This window comes from Vigna unguiculata, chromosome 11 (genome assembly GCF_037176805.1).
Source record: "Vigna unguiculata cultivar grain cowpea cultivar isolate G323 ecotype 2 chromosome 11, ASM3717680v1, whole genome shotgun sequence".
Classification (NCBI taxonomy): domain Eukaryota; kingdom Viridiplantae; phylum Streptophyta; class Magnoliopsida; order Fabales; family Fabaceae; genus Vigna; species Vigna unguiculata.
The window spans coordinates 5057702-5078096 of NC_140802.1; the positions used below are offsets into that span (position 1 = coordinate 5057702).

At 30.2% G+C, this 20395-nt stretch overlaps 1 long non-coding RNA gene and 2 pseudogenes across 2 annotated transcripts; 1 reads left to right on the forward strand and 2 right to left on the reverse strand.

The window, feature by feature from the left end:
• The first annotated feature begins 3109 nt into the window (after window positions 1-3109).
• On the forward strand, window positions 3110-4629 carry LOC114169457 (uncharacterized; annotated as a pseudogene).
• Window positions 4630-8709: 4080 nt separating this feature from the next.
• Window positions 8710-11018, reverse strand: LOC114168997 (uncharacterized). The gene is made up of 2 exons (XR_003600808.2): window positions 10486-11018; window positions 8710-9037 (listed from the first exon to the last, which is right to left on the reverse strand). It is a non-coding gene; the product is annotated as an uncharacterized LOC114168997 (long non-coding RNA).
• A 1980-nt stretch (window positions 11019-12998) lies between these two features.
• On the reverse strand, window positions 12999-14201 carry LOC114169095 (MLP-like protein 43; annotated as a pseudogene). The gene is made up of 2 exons (XR_014986393.1): window positions 13966-14201; window positions 12999-13470 (listed from the first exon to the last, which is right to left on the reverse strand). The product of XR_014986393.1 is annotated as an MLP-like protein 43 (transcript).
• Window positions 14202-20395: the final 6194 nt, after the last annotated feature.

Genomic DNA, 20395 nt, shown 5'->3' on the forward strand with positions numbered 1-20395 from the left:
TTCTTGCACCACCATATCAACTCTACGTGGAGATACTACCACACCATCCACACCACTTATATTGGCTCCCTCCCTCATTTTCATTACGATCTCCACACATTTTCATTAGCAAATCCCTTTTCTAACATTAATGCATGCACTTTCGTATCCAAATAATAAATAAATAAATAAAGTCCATCGGTTGGTTCACCTGATACAATCAACATTCTCGTCCGACAGTCTTGTATTACACATAATGCATTATTAAATCGAACGATATAATTGGAAGCATCAATTAATTAATTGTGATATAGAAATTAAGTTGCAAGTCAATTGAGGCACAAATATTATTAAGATGTAAACCACCATCCAAAATCACACTACCCTCCTTCATAGCAATGACATCCTTTCCATTGGACAATTCAACTTGTATGTTTATGTTGAGAATAATTCAAATGTGAGTCAAATATTTCACATTAGATAAAATAGAAAAAATTAAATATTATATGAGAATAAAGACTCATACAATCATTGGCTTAATCTTTTGAATTAAAAAATGTGAAATATTTTATATATATAGTACAAATATCATAAACCACCACACAATTTCTCAATAACTATATATAACAAATGAAAATATATATAAACCCACCTTTATCTCTATTGTTACTACTCCCTGTTGTGGATTGTGGCTTTATTGGCATATATAGATGCATTGTTTGTGCCCCTACCATGCCCACCAGTCGGGAAGGGCATGAAGCTAAAAACAAGAGCTTGCATCGTGTCCACACCTCTGTGCAGTGAGTACGTTTAGATTTAGCTTGTGCATCTGATGTAATTCTAAATGTTCATACATAATTATGTTATAAATAAGCTAAGAATATATTTTCTAGTTAAATAAATAATTATAATAATAATATCTCAATAGTTTTTAGCATTGATAAATTTGAAAATTCTAAAAGAAAATTATTACTTTTATTCGAACATAAGAAGTGTTATATGATATGCACTATTATTCTAAGGAAATATAATATAAAACATTACAATTAATATTATTACATTATTATCAATAAATTTCAAATAAAGATTATGCAAAATTTAAAATGAAAAATATAAATTATATCTATAAAATAATTTCCATCAGGTAAGTCGAATTACAGTTAGTTATACTTATGAAATTCAAAAACATATTCAAGATAACTCAAGTCATAATTTAATATATAATTACTTTCATGGGATGTTATATTTGCGAAATTTGACAAAAAAAAAATTGAATACAGAATTGAACTCTTTATATAATTAATTGAGTATTATAAATAGAAAAAGTATTTAGAAGAATAATACTTGTCATATTATGATGCTAATTTCAAACCGATAGAATTCAATGAGAAAAACAGATCTCTGGGCTAAGTTGTATTGAGTTTAGTTAGGTATATTGCTACATTGGCGTCCTATTTAAGTATCCTTGTCTTTTAAACATAGCTATACCAGACCATGACCATGTGATTATTATCATACGCCCATGAGGTGGATTCTTTAGCTATGTTTTTTTTTTATCTTTAAAGTCACTATTAGAAAAATACAATTCATTAGAAAAATGTAATTTAGCTCTCCAAATTAACTATCAAAATAATATCATCGCAACTTATGGTTGAAATAGTCACCGAATAGTAATAGTCGAAGTAATAGTCGAAAATTAGTCACTAAAATTGCCAATGAATCAATATACAGTAAAATTTATTGCTATAGCGACAAAAATAATTTAGTTTCTAAATATAACATTTTAGCCACCGATCAGAATAAATTTTATCGTGTAAAATATATTTAATATGATAATTAGGTCGTTAAAACATTATTTAATATGTAATGTTTTTGTCACCGATTTAATGATGAAAATAAATATTATTTTAAAAAATATATTTAATATGGTAATTAGTCACCGAATAATTTTCGGTGACTAAAACATTATTTAATATCTAATATTTTTGTCATCGATCTGTGACTAATTTAGTAATTGATTTAGTTATTGATTCGGTCACTGATATTATCACAAATTTAACAATTATTTGAGTTAGATACAAATTTAACTACCGATAACTATTTAAATTAAATTAAAAATTGTATGTATTAGCCGCCAAATTGGCGACTAATTTGATGGCTAGGGGTGTTTGTAACCAATTTTACTTATTTGACTAAATTGTTTTTTTCTTTTGTAGTGCAAACCCTCGTTCAACATATTATATACAAATGTTCTAGTTTATGTCGTTTTAGTAATTGATGTAAACATGGTTTGATAGTAATGCGAAATAGAAAATTGGTTTAAGAACTATGATGAAATTTCGGTAAGCTAAATGACTTGATGATATGCTACTCATGCATTCGTACTGTAGACTATACGCTAATTCAAATAAGAAACATGTCACCTTCTCGGAGTTAAAACAATGAAGTGAAAACAAGTGGAAGTGGCACGTGACTTGGAGGTGACAATGGTTTGAGTGAGAAAATCAGAATTATTTACATTCTTATCACAAGTTAACTTTCAAGAATTTCTCTGAATTTAGAAAGGAAGGACACTTGGTAAGGAGAGGCGAAAAGGAAGAAGTATACACGGTTAAAATTATCTATAGGAAGTTGAATGATAATTGTAGTGGAGAAAATTGTGTTTTGATTTTAATTCCTTGTCCATGCCGATACTTTCATTTGCATCATGTCAAAGTAATCAATTAAATTGCCCATCCAATGGTGACAGCCGCTCGATGCTTAACGGTCAAGATCAAGTCAAAACGGTTACTACAGAATAGTTTCTTTTTCTGTCTTCTGTACCAGTATATATTTCATATACTTTTCCTTTTCTTAATCATCAGTTGTAACAATAAAACATTTACTTACTCACATTACAAAATTTAGTTTCGTTTTCTTCTCTTTCATGTTCATGGCTCTCGTAACTTTTCAACCCTTACGCAATGTCAAACAACACCTCTATCCACAAGAATCAGGTTAAATAAGATGGTATCAGAGCTTTTCTCTTGAAGAGCTCTGCTGTGCATCACTCTGATCTTTCACCCTCTCCTTCTTTTTTCTTTCTGGTTTACTCTGTATTTTTCGTTTTCTCTTTCTCCCTTTCTTCACCATGGCGTCGCAAGATGATTCCAAGATTGTTGCTGGAAATGGTGATTTCAATGCTCCGCACAGTTTTCTCTACCTCCATCCTAGCGAGAATCCAGCGATTTCTTTGGTTTCACCTGTCCTGGAATCTCACAACTATCATTCGTGGAGCAAGTCGTTTGCCACTGCCCTTAGTGCGAAAAATAAGGTCGAGTTCATTGATATACACATCAAGCCTGGAAGAGATGCAACAATATGGTTGTGTCTTGGTTAACCCATTTTGTTTCACCTTCTATCAAACAGAGCATACTATGGATGGATAAATCTGAGGATATATGGAGAGATCTTAAATCCAGGTTCTTTCAAGGAAACCTCCTTCATATATCTGAATTGCAATCGGAAGCTTCTTCCCTTAAACAAGGAAATGCCTCTATGATTGAATATTTTACCAAGATGCGAGTTCTTTGGGATGAACTAGATAGTTTTCGCCCATATCTGATTTGCAATTGTTCAGCTAAGTGTTCTTGTGATCTTGCTGGAATTTCTCATCAAAGGAAGACGGAGGACCACGCTATGCAGTTTTTTAGAGGCTTGAACGAACAATACAGTAACATCACTTCTCATGTTTTAATGATGGACCCAATCCCATCTATTTCAAAGATCTTCTCCTATGTTGTTCAGCAGGAAAGGCAAATCGGAGGACACAATTTCTTTAATGGAGTCGAAGCCAAGATTAATAGCACCACTGTCACTTGTAGCTATTGCAAGAAAGCTGGTCACACCAAGTCTATCTGCTATAGGAAGCACGGGTTCCCTGGCAGCAAGAATAATGATAACAAAAACACAAGGTATGCTAAAAAGGTTTGCTCCTTTTGTGGTCGCAATGGGCATACAATAGAAAATTGTTACAAGAAGCATGGCTTTCCACCAAGATATAAAGCAAGCAACAAGAACAACGTTGTGAATAGTGTGGACACTATTCAGGAAGCTAAGAATGAATCTGGTGTAGAAGACCAAGATTTTAAATTGTCACAACAACAATATCAAGCTCTCATGAGTCTACTGAAGCAAAAAAGTGGTAATGGCACTGATAATGTATATGTTAATCAGGTTGGTCCTATTGTTTCCTGCAGCATGAACCAAGGTAAAAATAATTGTTTCTCTTTGACTGGTTTGAACAATCATAATAATTGGATTATAGATTCTGGTGCCACAAATCATATAAGTTGTTCCCTTTCGAATATGATTTCTTCAAAATAGATATCACCTATAAATGTTAGTCTACCTGATGGAACAAAAGTTCAGACTACACATTTAGGTGTTGCTAAGATTTCTGAAAGTCTATACATAAGAGATTTTCTTTTCATCCCTGCTTTTTCATATAACTTGATATCTATCTCCAAACTTGTTTCTCATTCCAAATACTCTGTTATTTTTAGCACTAACACTTGTGTTATCCAGGGCAAGATGTCAATCAAGAAGATTGGTATAGCTGATCTTCAATCAGGATTATACATACTAAAGGGAGATAAAGAAGCTGGATGAAATCTCTCTTCACGGGTTTGCAACAGTACTGTAAGTCAGAATATTTGGCATATGCGGCTTGGACATCCTTCTCGTCAAAGAATGGCTATTCTCAATAAAAGGTTCTCATATATAAGTCTTCCTGACACTACAAGTTGTGATGTTTGTCACCTAGCTAAACAACGTAAATTGACTTTTCCTGTTAGTACTTCATATGCTTCCTTTATTTTTGATCTTGTGCATGTAGACATTTGGGGACCATGTACTATGACTTCCATGAACGGTGATAGATACTTTCTTACTACTGTAGATGATCATTCTCATTTCACTTGGTTGTATATCATGAAAAATAAGGCTGAAACTCATGTCCACTTAATCAACTTTATTTCCATGGTTAAAACTCAATTTTAGAAAAAGGTTAAAATTATCAGAACAGATAATGGTTTGGAATTTAACATGTTGCAATTCTTTAACACTGAGGGCATCATTCATCAAACAAGTTGCATTGAGACTCCCGAGCAAATGAGTTAGTTGAAAGAAAACACTAACATATTTTAAACGTCACTCGTGCCTTATTGTTTCAATCAAATTTGCCTCAAAATTTCTGGAATTATGTTGTCCAATATGCTGTAACTTTAATAAACTGTTTGTCCACTCCTTTTCTTAAAAATTCTAGTCCTTTTGAGATTTTGCATGACCATTCTTTCAATATGAATCAACTGCATGTTTTTGGATGCTTGTGTTATGTTTCTACTATATCTGCCAATCGGACTAAGCTTGATCCCAGGGCAAGATCAGGCTTATTTCTCGGACTCAAACAGAATGTAAAAGGATATATTGTGTATGATTTAAAATCACATGACATTCATGTTTCCAGAAATGTAGTTTTTTATGAAAGCCAGTTTCCTTTTAAAACTCAAATTCATGCAAACTTTCCTAAAAATGACACTACTGTTTCTATTCCTGAACAAACAAATACTTATGATTTAGATCTTCCTCAAGCCATTATACCCAATAATGACTGTGATACTGAAAATGATGTTGTTCACAATCAAAAATGATATTGATCATACTGTTTCCAATGAATCTGACGCAACTCATCTTGAACAAACTATTGATTCTGGTATTGAAGATAATTTTATGAGGAGATCTAATAGGCATAAAATTGTTCCTGCCTATTTAAAATATTTTCACACTTCTTTTATAACTAAGTCTGATAGTAAATCTAGATATCCCATTAATGCTTATGTTTCCCTAGCAAGGCTATCTCCTTCCTTTAGACAGGTTATCTGCTCCATTGATTCTCATGAAGAGCCTAATTCATATGAAGCTGCTTTTCAACACAAGCACTGGCAGACAACCATGAGTGAAGAATTGGCAGCCCTTCAACAAAACAAAACTTGGACAGTGACTTCTTTGCCCAAAGGGAAACGTGCTATTGGATGTAAATGGGTATACAAGGTTAAATACAAAGCAGATAGTAGCATAGAACGATATAAAGCGCGCTTGGTGGCAAAAGGGTACACACAAAAAGAAGGTCTAGATTACTTACACACCTTCTCACCCGTAGCCAAGATCATAACCATCAGGTTAATTCTTTCCCTAGCTTCTATACATAATTGGCACTTAAAACAATTAGATGTTAATAATGTTGTTTTACATGGTGACTTAGATGAAGAAGTTTACATGCATTTGCCTCCAGGTTTTCATGAATATGATAAAAACCTTGTCTGTCACCTTCATAAGTCTTTATATGACCTTAAACAGGCTAGTAGGCAATGGTACTCTAAGCTTTAAGAGTTCTTATGTTCCCATGGTTATAATCAATCCTTTGCTGATCATTCTCTGTATCTTAAATTTAATGAATCCCGCATCACTGCCTTGCTTATTTACGTTGATAATGTTATCTTAGCAGGATATGATATAGATGAGATCAATGCCATTACTGATTTGCTCAACTGCACCTTTAGAATTAAAAATCTAGGAAACTTAACATATTTTCTTGGTTTTGAGATTGCAAGGAACAACAAGGGCATTCATTTATGTCAGCGGAAATACACCCTAGACATTCTAAAAGAGGCTGGAATGCTTGGATCTGCTCCCATGCCAACACCTATGAATTTTTCCAGACACAAGAGCACAAACATAGGAGAACCTCTCGCCGATCCTACCCCTTTTCGTAGGCTTCTTGGCTGTCTTATATACCTCACGCACACTAGACCAGATATCACCTTTGTTGTTCACCACTTAAGTCAATTCATCGCAGCCCCTACCACCTTACATCATCAAGCATCCATGAGGATTCTGCGTTACTTAAAGCATCATCCAGGACAAGGGATCTTCTTTTATTCCACCAGTAATCTTCAATTGAAAGCCTTTTGCGACTCCGATTGGGCTGGTTGCCCTACAACAAGAAGATCTGTAACTGGCTACATCATATACATTGGCAACTCTCCTATTTGCTGGAAATCCAAAAAGCAACAAACTATCTCTAGAAGTTCTTCTGAGGCAGAGTACCGCGCTATCGCTTCAACTACATGTGAGATTCAATGGCTCCATCACCTTATGTAAGACTTAAAAATTGATCACCAACGACCCTTCATTCTTTACTGTGATAATTTATCAGCAATACAAATTGCTTCCAACCAAGTATTCTATGAGAGGACAAAGCATATAGAGATAGATTGCCATTTGATAAGAGAAAAAATCAAGCAAGGAGTCATCAAGCTCCTCCATATCAATACTCAACACCAACAAGAAAATATTCTGACTAAAGCTCTCTCCCCTGTTGTTTTCCACAATCTTATGACCAAGCTTGGGCTCCTCAACATTTACACCCAGCTTGAGGGGGCTATCAAAGTAATCAATTAAATTGCCCATCCAATGGTGACAGTCGCTCGATGCTTAACGGTCAAGACCAAGTCAAAACGGTTACTGTAGAATAGTTTCTTTTTCTTTCTTCTGTACCAGTATATATTTCATATACTTTTCCTTTTCTTAATCATCAGCTGTAACAATAAAACGTTTACTTACATTACAAAATTCAGTTTCGTTTTCTTCTCTTTCGTGTTCATGGCTCTCGTAACTTTTCAACCCTTACGCAATGTCAAAAGACACCTCTATCCACAAGAATCAGGTTAAATAAGACATCATACGTAAAATTTCATTTGCATTATGGATCTTTGCATTTGCATTTATGAGTAGACAAACGTATTAAGTGGAAGTAATTTGCAACAATTACTTTTGTAGGCCTTTATGTATAGAGGATTTCAACGTGAAGAAATGTTGACACTAACCCATTCCAATGTACACATCTCATTATTAGGTATTGTTTTTTTATCTTGTAAATGGTTACACTACAACAAATTTCCAAATTTGCGAGGGAATAATCCCTAGCTAATCCCTCGCTGATCCCTAGCAAAACGATTTAGCGAAGGATTAGCGAGAAAATAGCAAGGGTAATGAACTGAAGCTAAATTATAGGTAGCTAATTAGCCAGAGAATTACTCCATAGCTAATCCCTAACTAATCTATAGCTAATCCCTAGCAAAGTAGGTGTAGCAAATCCCTAGCTAATCCCTAGCAAAATGTTTATAGCAAATCCCTAGCTAATCCTTAGCAAACTAGTTGTAACAAATCCCTAGCTAATCCCTAACAAGCTAGTTGTAGCAAATCCCTAGCTAATCCCTAACAAAATGTTTGTAGCAAATTCCTAGCTAATCCTTAGCAAACTAGTTGTAGCAAATCGCTAACTAATCCCTAGAAAACTAGTTGTACCAAATCCCTAGCAAATTGTTTGTAACAAATCCCTAGCTAATCCCTAGCTAAATGTTTGTGACAAATCCCTAGTTAATCCCTAGCAAACTAATCCCTTGCTAAACCCTCGTTAATCCCTAGCAAAGTGATTATAGCAAATTAATACCTAGCTAAACCCTAGCTAATCCCTCGCCAATTGTAATACTTTATCTCTAGCTAATTTCTAACAAAATCGTAGCAAATTACATTAGACCAAATTGTTTCATGCTCTTATTATTTTTGTACCTTATAAAATAGATTTAATTATCAATATTACTTAAAAATATAATAAATCTTGCCAACCAATTTATATGAAACATTTCAAATTTATCACATTCAAAATAGTCAAATTTAAGAACATAGTGAAAGTTTTTAAGCATCACAAATAAATCAATTGTTAACATACATGATTAAAATTAAAATAAAACAACATCATCTTCATATTTTGTTCTCCCCATGTTTCTTGAGTGACTGTGGAGATGATATCTTTAATGCAGAAAATAAAGGCCGCAAATTACCCAACTGCTAGGTCTTGATAATCTTTAGATATGCGGGCAACTGCAAAGTCACCTTGGTCGTCTCTTTCCACTTCCATTTGTAAGCTACAATCGTAGAATCCAGGAACATGTCTCACCTGAAAAGGTCAAGATACAATAACTTAGTACTACAAAAATGAGAAATTGTTTTAAATAACAGGAAGGAGAAATTGATCTTCAAGTAATCCACCTTGCATTGTAGCTGACTTTTCTGGTCAGGGGCAGTAAGCCATTTAAAAAAGAGCCAATATGGAATGCACGCGTCCTTTTGTCAAAGGAAAAGTAATTTCTTGAGACAAAAACTATATTGTTTTTTCTTCCCTATGTTTGTTGATTGATGTTAATGATAACATATTTAAAACAAAAATAATTGATGTTCAAGCAGCCAAAACTAGATCATAAACGATTAATCTAAAAATTCCATTAATCAGATTTAAGTACAAAAGGGATTTGCACCAATCAACTTACATGAGATAAGTTAGACAACCCTTCAACATAATAACAATGAAGATGCAATGGAAATCACATATTATTAATGACACTTCTCAATAATCTTTGTATTTTTAATTCTTTAACCAATATACCCATTTGCCTTAAATTAAAGAAAAGATAAGAAGAGGTGACACAGACAGAACCTATTAGAAAGCCATTGGGGGAGAGATCCTCTGCCGACATAAGGAAGTTCCCAGCCGCAACATTCACAAGTATATCAATCCTTCCAAAGTGTTTAAACGTTTATTCCACCACCCTCTCTGCATCCTCTTGCTTCTATAACGCTCATACTAGTGTCCAATCCTAACTATACCTTAGTTGCTATTATCCTAATTCTAAATTGAACACTACTTTTTAATTAAAACTAAACAACGGGAAGAAAAGTATTTAGTTCAGAAAAATTTAACAATGGTGAAGAGTTGGAAGAATGTGCAGTTGTAATGTTAAATAAAATATTCCACTTTTGCCGTGTCCATGTAATTTTTCAACAGTTCCAAAGGCAGTAGTAACTTCCTCCCCTTAGACATAGAAAACACTAGGTCCCATACATTTCTCCAAAATTTTGGTTACAAGATCACTTAACTCCTTCACAATCATACTTGAAGTAATCATGAAAGAAATAACCTTAATTTATACACCTGCAATTGTTTTCTCAATGTAGTGACATAACCTAAGGTGTTTTTGGTTGCTTAGTTTAGTTTTTGGTCTGTTTCGTTTTTCTCCTAGGTAGCTAGATGATATGTGACTTAGATTACCTATTATAGCTCCCTCCTTTACACCATTACAATTCATTTGTTTCTTGGGATTTTAGCTACTCCAACAATGATGTCTTCTGTGGTGGAAAAAATGGCAAAGATATACAAGTCACGGATCATGCAAACCATGCAACAATGTATTGTAGAAATTTTGTTTAAGCTTTGGATAGTTTGAAGAAAACACTTTAACTAATTAAATTTGAATCATATTTTCCCAATGTAAGAAGCTAACAGAGCATGCAATATTGCGCAATGTAAGAGGTATACTGAAAAAGTACAAAAATAATTGAAGAACTTACATGAAGACGAGCCACAATGTAATCGAGAATCCAAAGAGGAAATTGATCGAAGAAGCCACCACAATCACTTTCAGCGTCATCTTCTTAGCACCACAATCCAATAATAGAAATGTTTGGATGAGTTGCCAAAGCACATCACGACTGCATCAACACCATTCCTATAGCTCTCGCCCTTCGTACACTCACCCAATCTCAAAAATTCCAATTATTAAGGTTTGAAAATGTGCCAAGTGAGGCAGAGGAGAAAAAAGCAGTTCTAGAGGAGATCGATACAAATCTTTGGAAGGCCATCGAAGACGCAAGCAGAAATTGAGGGTTTCAGAGAGAGGAGTCTGAATAGAGATGAAAAGAGAAAGAAGTGAAACGACGATGTGGGAAAGGAAAGGGGAAAAGAAGTTCAGCTGACGCGACTCGTGAAAGGCAAGGGGAGAAGTTCAGTAGCTGTGGTGCCTTTTTGGATGTCATTCCTTAGCACCGGGAAAAAAGGTTGCTAATCTAATTAGATACTGCACATAATAATAACGATACCACTATTAGTAGTTTTAAACATAAATGCAAAAGTAATACTTCCATATTTTAGTATACATTCTATTAAATAAGTTAAATTTGACATTTAAATTTTATTTAGAATAACTCAAATTAATTTTTATATTTCAATTTTGGTATTGTATATAAAAATAATTTTTTTATACATATTAATATATCTCCAAAAATAAATTTAATAAATTTTCCTATATTTTTAATATTATACGTATATAAAAAGGTACTCTTTATTTCTATTCTTAATAAATTCGAAACTAATATAAAATAAGTATAAATATATTTATATATTTATGTTTTTAAAAATTTCTTTAATAAATTTTTTTTTATAGAATAATTTGTATATTATTTTTTTAATAAGAAATTCTATTTATTGGTTTTGGATTAGGAACAAAATCATTTTATAGTTAAAACCATAACTAATGAGCTTCAATTTAACTATCATATTATGTTGTATCTAATCCCTAACTAATTAGTTACACTTAGCTACCATATTATGTATCTAATCCCTAACTAATTAGCTTCAAATTAGCTATCATATTAGGTTGTATATAATCCCTAACTAATTAGTTACAATTTAGCTACAATATCTATGTTGTGTATAATCCCTAACAAATTAGCTACAACTTAGCTCATATTTATGTTGTGTTTAATCCCTAACTAATTAGGGACAGCTTAGCTACCATATTTATGTTGTGTTTAATCCCTAATTAATTAGCTACAACTTAGTTACCATATTTATATTATGTCTAATCCCTAACTAATTAACTACAACTTAGCTACCATAGTTATGTTGTGTTTAATCCCTAATTAATTAGCTACAACTTAACTATTATATTATGTGGTGTCTAGTCCCTCATTAATTAGCTACAACTTTGTTATAATATTTGTTTGTTGCTAATTTGTCTCTAATTAGCGAGTAAAATTTCGCTCGCTAATTTACCTCGCAAATCATTAAATTTCTTGTAGTGTTAGTGTGGGGTTTGGTTCTGTTGATGAATATAATTGTGTTTTCAAAGTGATTCTTTAACTCATTCTCATTTGAATTTTGGTTGAGCTATCATTCATATTCTAGATATATGTATAATTCAAGTTACTTGATGATATTGTATTTTGTAAAATGGTTAGAGCACTCGAACTATTATACGCTATTATATTTATTATTCTTTGATGATAAAAAAAAAATGACAATGACTAAGTTATATTCATTGTATCCAAAAGTCAATTCCCTTCGGATCTTATAAGTTTTTAAAGAACATCATTTGTGTTCATATGCAACCTAAAAGAGTGAACGTTATCTTGTATTTATTACAATACATAACATCCATTTTAGTTAACAACTCTGTGATCTTTCAATCACACTCTTTTCTAATCAAAAGTGCTTCATCCACGAGTGATCATTGGCAAACAATACTCGTGTTTCGACCAATAGTAACTATGTTCCAAAAATACTCTATAGTTTTAGTAAGGAGTGGTTATTGTGATACTCAAGTTTTATTTAGGAGTGGCTGTTGTCCAACAATGTTTGGTATTTTATATCATGAGTAACTATATATCAAAATAACACTCGGTTTGTTTTAGCTAAAAATAACTGAGTCTAAACAATACTCATTTGTATCTTCATAAAATATTAGTTTATTATTAGAACTGGTTCAAGATGATCAAGTCTTAGTTTACAAATGAACTAATATAAAATATCTAATGTAAATCCTTCTTTTCCTCAGTCGTTTACATAACATTTGATTGAATTTAGGCCGAAAAAAAAGTAAGAAATTTTATAGACTAAGTTTATGACAATTTTGAGAGATCATAGAAAAATATGCATGTATGAAAATTGACAAAAAGTTTGAATACACAATTGAATATTTGTATATTTAACTTTTTTTTATCATATATAATTGAGTATTATAAATATAGGAAAAATATTAATACTAGTCATCTTATGATGCTAATTATATACCGACAAAATTGAATAAGAAAAAAAAAAACCAAAGATACCTTTTATTCAACACCTTCTTGACATATCACACATATGCATCTTAAATTATCACAAACACAAACTAAAAATATTATTATATTCTCCACATCAAACATCACAGCTAACATAGTACATACACGAGCATTGTCTTTGATCTCTTCCATGTTTTTCAACTCTTATTTGCTGCCATTTTCTTTAATTCTTGAAAAGATAAGCATCAACATCTCGAGTGACACGGTCATATAATTCCAAGTACAGATATGGGGGACGAACATCCTTAGTCTGCCTTTCATATTCAATACTCCATTTAATTGTAGGACTACCAGGATCATCCTCAATGGCTTGAAAGGTTAAATGAAACACATTATATTTATCCTCGATATCTAGGCCATGGATGTTGAATTCGATTGTTTTTTTCTCTTCATCAACGGATTCAATAAATTCAACACATTTTTCTTCCTTACCGTCTGTTGTTTCACAGGTAAAACCAATCATTAATTAACAAAAATATGTTGTAAGAACTATAGAAGAATTAATATATGCATGTATGTAATTAATTGAAGGGTTAAACATGTTTTTGGTTCTTCAAGTTTCAGTAAATTTTGAAATTAGTCTCTCTTCGAAACTTTATACCAATTTAGTCTTTCATCCTTATAAATGTGTGAATTTAGTCCTTCTTATCAAATTTTGTTAAATTTTAAACATATTTTATTAAAATATTTGAGTTAACATTGAAGTGAAAATATTTCAAATGGTATAAACAATTCAAATACTATCATGAAATGCACTTGAAACGTCAGATAAACTTAACAAAATTTGGTTAAAAGAACTAAATTCACACATTTTTAAAGATGAAAGACTAAATTGGTCAAAAATTTTAAAAAATGACTAATTTTAAATTTCACTGAAACTTGAGGGACAAAAACATATTTAATCCTTAATTTAATTATAAACTTACTTACCTACTATATAAGTCCACTGTTTGAGCGAATCATTGGTGTGCCAATCATCACCTTGAATGAGTTTGGCTCCATGAACATCATCAACGATGTTTTGAATTTGGTCGAGTTTATTTGTCATGGCCTCGAACCATTTCTCTGCACTTGTGCGGACCGAAAGTTCAGTGCTAAGTGTTCCGCTAAGCGACATTATGAATGAATGAATGAACAAATGAGAGAGGAAAGGAATGGGATAATGTGCAGAGGAGAAATGAACCTTAAATAGAACAAATATCTTACCAACATCTCCTACTGCCAGCTCATTGAATTAATTGTGAGCATCAAGACATAAATTTTGGCTCTAAATACAAAGGATACTTGTTTATATATAGATATATTTTAGGATTAAATATGTTTTTTGTCTCTCAAATTTCAGTAAAATTTGAAATTAGTCCCTCTTCAAAATTTTTGACCAATATAGTTCTTCATCTTTAAAAATGTGTGAATTTAGTCTTTTTAACCAAATTTTGTTAAGTTTATCTGACGTTTGAAGTGCATTTCATGATAGTATTTAAATTGTTTACACCATTTGACTATTTTCGCTTCAATGTTAACTCAAATATTATCATAAAATACGTTTAAAATATCAAATAAACTTAACAAAATCTGGTAAGAAAGACTAAATTCACGCATTTTTAAATATAAAGTACTAAATTGGTATAAAGTTTCGAAAGAAACTAATTTTAAAATTTACTGAAACTTTAAGGACAAAAACATATTTAATCCTATTTTTTAATATGTTATGGTTAATATAAATGATTACTTATGTTTTAATATGAACTGATACTAGCATAACTTATTTCCTAAACATAACCCAAGGCAATACTATTAATATGGTGTAATGTCTAGTATGATATCTTGTTTATATATATATATATATATATATATATATATATATTATCAATAATAAAAAATATATTGTTTGAAATGTTTGAGTTTCATTTTCCATCGTGTAGTTCCTATTGGGAAGACCTTCCAATGTTTTGCTTCCTTTGTTGTTGAATCCTTGCACCATTTCACTTTGATTCCATAACCCACGCGCGAATCTGATTATAATAATAAAAAAAAAATCATTAAAAACAAAAGTATATAATTCGGCCAGCTTTTAATAAAATAATTTTATTTGCAATTTTAACGTGGTGTCGGTAATTAAGAACCAACTCTTCACTCCATTTGACTAATAAAAAAATAATGATATTTTAATCAATTAAAATAATAAATTAAAAGTAAGTTAAAAAAAATAATCAAAATATCACTGTAAGAAAATCGCATATGAGGTATTTGCGTGGTCCACGTCACCGGACCAACACCATCTTGCTTTTAGATTTGGTTTTGAAATTTTGGCATCCCATTCTCGCCAACACCAAATGCCAAACATTCTTGCATATTATTATGTCTAATGTAAGTGATTGCCATGGTGACTTTAATATACTATTATATTTAACATGGTTGTTGCTTATGATTAATATCTCTACCACAATTAGTTTTCGATGCTTAAAGTAACAAACTTGTTATAATTTTTAGAATGATTAAATATGTTTTTAATCCTTAAATTTGGATGTAAAATTGAAAATTATTTATATCTCAAATTTTGATATATTTTGTTTTCTAAAATTTAAAAAATAAATAAATATAATCATTTTAATTCAACGACATCAAAATTTTTTTTTAACTTGTTAAGTAATATTTCAAATTAGCATTTGAACTTAAACGTGTTAAACAGTTGAAGTGTCAACTAAAAATGTATTTAACATGTCAACAGAATTTAACACAATTAGATTAAATGGACTATATCTATTATTTTTAAAAATTGAAAATCAAAATATATTAAAGTTTGGAATAAAGACAAATTCTAATTTCATCACGTTCAAGAGACAATGTATTTAACCATTTTAAAAATATGTTGTGGACCATATAACTAGTTGTTTATGTTTTTGTTTTTTTAAATAATGTGATGCCTTAATATAAATATTATATACATATAATTATAAAATGTGAACAATTATTCTAAACTGTAAATGGAAATATTACATTGCTGATAAATTGAAATAAAGACTCTTCAATATTTTAAAATGTACAAAAACTATATTAGATTAAGAATCGTAAAAAATTAAATTTAGTTCTATAAACTTATCTTTTTAAAATTTTTTATTAGACATGGTGTAAATTTTTTATGTGTCTCTTGAAAATCCACCATTTATTGGTGTGAAACGAAAGATAGATCTTATAATTTGTTGGTGTGAAACGAAAGATACATGTTATAGTATTGTTGTCCCGAGAATCACAATATATATAGAATGAATCTTATCTGGGGAAGAGGATATTATGTGCTTTATTATTTTCTTGATCACATAGATTGAGACTTTATACCTATCTTGCTCTACGAAAACGGGTACGAATACAACACGGACACGGACACGAAGATACAGATAAATTAAAAAAATATAAGATACAAGATTCGATATGTATATACATGTTAAGTTTGAAATTGTCAACTAACACGTGTCAATTAACACAAAAATAAATTTAATCTATCTATCTAATCTAATATACAAAAAGTAGTTATAATATAAGATTTCTTACTTATTTTAATTCTCAAAATTAGGGATGGCAACGGGGCGGGGCGGGTACGGGTATCATGATCCCATCCCCATCCCCATAATAAAAATTCATCCACATCCCCATCCCCAAACCCAACGGGTATACAACTTTTGACCCATCCCCATCCCCACCGGGTAACGGGTATTTTCTTATACCCATACCCATTTTTTTATTGTTCCATATATCAATTAAATATTTTTTATAAAAAAAATTTAAAAATCACACCAACGGAATCATGATACTATCAAAATATTCAATATTAAAATAACATACTCTTTTTGATTTTCATGATGTCAAATATTAAGAAAAATATTATAATAGTATAAATCTCAAATTAAAGTATCAAATAACAACTAAATAAAATTCAAATAATTATATAAAAGCTAAAAAATTACACATTACTAAAATTTTATAATAACCAAAATATTTATTAATTTTACAAATGATCAGTGGTTTCATTTGCATTCGATCCACCTACACATAGAAAAAAAATGAAAAATTAGATATGATATAATAATTGAAATTGAAAATTTTAATTACTAGAATATAATGTACCTTCTTCATCAGATTCATTATCATAAAGGAGTAAAGATAATTAAATGTGTGACCCAAATTTGAGAATATCCATTTGAACATAACATAACGAAAAAAAAAATGTATAATTAAGATTATGATAAAAGGAAAAGTACCTTGAAGATCTGCTTAAACCTTAAAGAACAAGCCAAACAATTAAAAGAGAGTAAAAAAGTGTATAACCAAAGTAACAAAAAGAAGAGCTACAAAATAAGAGTCAAACATTTTCATGAAAATAAATAAATAAATAAAGATAATCAAATGTGTAACCTAAAAATTATTTCATAGAATGAAATTGAGGAACACCTATTTGAACATAACCATGTACAGAGAATAAAAATTATGTAATAAGAAGAAGAAAAATTACCTTCAAAATTAAATCTTGAAAAACAAACCAAACAATTGAGAGAGTAAACAAAGTTTATAACAAAAAACAAAGAGAATGAGAAATATGTTATATATATATATATATATATATATATATATTATATTATATTATATTATATTATATTATATTATATATTATATTACTATGTATATATATATTATATGTGTGGATATGTTATGTTTATATATATATATATATATATATATATATATATATATATATATATATATATATATAATTATTTATATATATTATATTATATTATATATTATATTATTATTACTATGTATATATATTATATGTGTGGATATCTTTTATATATATATATATATATATATATTTTTATAGATATATATTTATTTTAAGTATATATTATATTATATTATATAATAATATAAATATAATAATATATATTATATTATTATGTATATATATTATATGTATATGCGTAGATATTTTATGCTTTTATATATATATATATATATATATATTTCTTTTAAATTTTTATAAATTTGTAATGTTATAAATTTGTTTATAAAAGATCTCACTAGTTAAATGATTAATTTGTTTTATACGTATATATTATATATATTATATTATATTATTATGTATATATATTATATGTATATGTATATTATATTATATTATATTATATTATATTATATTATATTATATTATATTACATGTATATGTGTAAATATATATATATATATATATATAAAAGTATATTTTATTTATATGTATATATACTATATTATATTATATTATATTATATTTTATGTGTAAATATATTATTTATTTATATATATTTTTTAGGTTATTTAATAAATTATAAATAGTTTAGTAATTTAAGCGGGGACGGGTATTTGGGCAGGTATATATATATCCCCATCCCCATCCCCAGTTGAAAATTTCGGGTATTACCCATACCCATACCCATACCCAGTCAAAGCGGGGATTCCCTGTCAAAACGGGAACGGGTTCGGGTGATACCCACGGACACGGATTTATTTGCCATCTCTACTCAAAATCATATAAAAGATAAAAAAATATCTTTCAAATTAAACATAATATTTTTTACCAATATCATACAAGTGTTTATATATGATACATATCGAACACGAAACACATCGTTTATAAAACGTCATAACTTTAGAAACGTGTCGGAACATCGTAGCTTTAGAGAGTGAGAAATTAAAGAAAATTTGTATACAATGGCATTTTCCATACTTTTTATCGAAGATATTTTATATTCAGTAATTTAATTTTCCTGAAACACTGGCCTTCCCGTACATTTCATTGATATGTCAGTCTATCACAATAAATGAAACAACACCAAACCAGTACCATATATCAAGCCGAATCGTCAATGGTTACGCACGCGGCTAAATGATTTATAAGTGAAGTCAACAAGAGGGGCCATAGAACACCTAACAAAAATAAATGGAATCACAATTTGAAAACACAAAATTAAAATAAAGTACTTGTGCAGTAATGATTACTCAAAAAATAACGCATGGTGTTTTTTTTTTTTCTTCAATTTCCATCTGTCAGATATTTGATTTAGCTCATAATAATGTGATTATAGTTTCTCGCACAAATTTTAAGTAATGAGATGAAACTCAGACCCTCAACCATTGTTAACAAATGGCATTGCTACATGATGTTACAGAACATGATGTTACAGAAGTTGAGATTAAACATCTAAATAAAGAAAGAAGATATTGTTTAATGATCAAATCACATGGATATATCAAGTTGTAAGAAGCTAAACGAAGTTTTTGCATCACTAACATATGCAACTAACCATCCTAACATAAGAAACTTTATTACCAATGATATTTTTGATGAGTCAAGCATTAATGTTTATTAGAACATGTTTTACACAAGTCTTTCAAAAGACAATAAATCTGATAAATTACACTATTTCATCTACACACAATTGAGAATTTCAACATTCTTTAATATAAGTTATTCAATTGTAATTTGTTATATATGTTCTATCTCGAATTGTGATAAGATAAATATATGTATGTGATATTTATATGTTATGTGATGATTTTAGAATAATCAATCTATCATTATATATATATATATATATATATATATATATATATATATATATATATAAACTCTTATTTGATAATAGGAAAAAAATAATGTTGCATGCAAAGAGATGGAAAAATGGGTCATCCCAACCTGTTTTGATCCATCTCGCTATATACCTGCAAAATTCGGTCTGAACCAAGCCAGTCCAACTTCACAAAATAGGTTGAAAAGTTGAACCTGTCTTATTACTGGGCAGGTTGGCTGATGATTGTTCTCAACAACCATTTCCTAGCAACGTATAGTAGTATCAACAAGTGTCATATCCATATGGATTTAACAAGTATATTGGTAGTTTGATTTTTGGGTTTTTGGTTTTGATAAAGAGCGCAAGTAAAAATAGATAGTAGTAATTAGATAGATTGAGTGGAGTAAGGGCTATGAATTGATTTCATCTCATCTTCTTCTACTACATCACTACCATCTTGTTTACTTACTATGCAAATCATTCAATGTCTTGGGAGTAGTCTTTCTATGTAGATCTAGGTTCATTCCTGATACACTAGAACCTAAGAACTTCAAACCTAGTGTGATTCCTCAACTTCTAGTAGAATGAATCCTTATACTAGTGCAGTAAGGGCTTTTGGCCCCCGTTATTTTCGTCATTATGCCTCGGTTTTAGACCTGAGGCATATTGGGATGAGACTAAAAGGAGCCTTTTGGTCTCGGTTGCAAAGGAACCGGAGCCATATAGGGACTTTTTTGTTTTGGGTATATGAGAACCGA